Below are 1,591 nucleotides of genomic sequence, written 5' to 3'. Positions count from 1 at the left end.
CCACACAGGCCTGTTCTTGATAGCCTTGTCCACAGACTTCAGCAGCAAGCTTCAAGAACAATCCGCACTTTAATTCTGACAAACATAAAGCCAATTTGAGGCTATCAATAAGGCCTACCAAAATGATACGATCCGAGTTCAAATAAGCCTATCAAACACTTTTAAAAATCTTAAAAATTTAACTAGTGACCCAAATGATCATCAAATCTTGCAGGCTAATAAACAAATCAAGTTACTCGCCAAGATAATTTTAACGCGTCTAATACCACTCAATTTTGACATCATTAAGGCTATCGAATACTCTAAGAACATCTTATGATCAAATGAGTTTCTCTCAGTTTTCTAATGGAGTGTTCTAGAGATTAGTAGTATTAATGAGGGATGTCACTCTCAAAATTAATCAATAGATCGGCACTCTCCATATGGAAGATGAGGAACCTAGACTTAAAGGATGAGATTCAAAAGAGCTCTAAGGCATGGAAGTTTACTATGCTCTACCAATCCACCATTGTCAAACCATCATGACCCGTTCATTACTATCGAACCTCCGTCGCCGTTACCAAGATTGCAATCATCTTCCTTGGAAACCACCATTGTCAGACTACTAACTTACCATCACTATCGGTCACCATTGTTCAATTGCTGACGTTGCTTGACCACCGCTACTAGGTTTGCACCATCAGACTGCTTATGTCGTCGAATTACTTATGTCTTGTTGCCATTATCAGACAACTATTAACATTATTAGCATTATTACGTTGGGATGGAGAAACCAGATTTGGAATGATTCACAACCAAATCACACCATGGAAAACACACCAATTCGAGAGACTCAAAATAAAAAATTGAGCAGAAACACACAACACAAGAAATTTAAAAAATAACACAAGATTCAATTTGAAAAAATCTTAAAATGAGAAAAAAATAACAGAGTCACGCTACACTCAGAGTTTCTCTCTATCGACATGGAACTCATAAATGCTCCTCCTCTTTCGACCGCATAAAAGAAAACATCAAAAATTCAACACAGTACTTGCCACACCACTCGCTCTATCCCGCTCTTGTTACACGTAGTATCGAGAGAAATATTTTTCTTATAGAAGTCTAGGGCATAAATCCTGATCGAAAGAGAAATTGCTTCTGGTGCTGGAGCGCCACTCCCAGGCGCTGCCTTTCCACGTGCTTTGTCTCTAATCGTTCTTTTGGGCTTTGGATCGCCCATCTAAAGCACCAAGTACTCTATTTTCAAACTTGAGAATTAACATATTGAGACATAGTTGTGCCCATTTATGGCGTGGGAATTTTAATCGCTCTATCCAAAGAAGAATATGACGCTCGGCTAGAGCACTCCCATGTGTGAGGGGGGCCCTTAGGCACTAGGGTGCTCTCTGATTAGTGCAAGGCACCCCCCTTATGTGATAGATTATGTTGTAGAGCATTTCTGCAAAACATAGACTATCACAACCACTGCAGATTGTCGTTGTCATAATTCGACCTACATCATTTTTGATGGACTATCATTACGATACCACAACTCTACCATCATAGTCAAACCATCATTGTTCTATCACTATTGTCATATTGCTACAAT

The sequence above is a fragment of the Phalaenopsis equestris genome, unplaced genomic scaffold, assembly GCF_001263595.1.
Source record: "Phalaenopsis equestris unplaced genomic scaffold, ASM126359v1 Scaffold000450, whole genome shotgun sequence".
Classification (NCBI taxonomy): domain Eukaryota; kingdom Viridiplantae; phylum Streptophyta; class Magnoliopsida; order Asparagales; family Orchidaceae; genus Phalaenopsis; species Phalaenopsis equestris.
The sequence above is the reverse complement of the archived record's forward strand: the minus strand, read 5'-3'. Positions refer to the sequence as shown.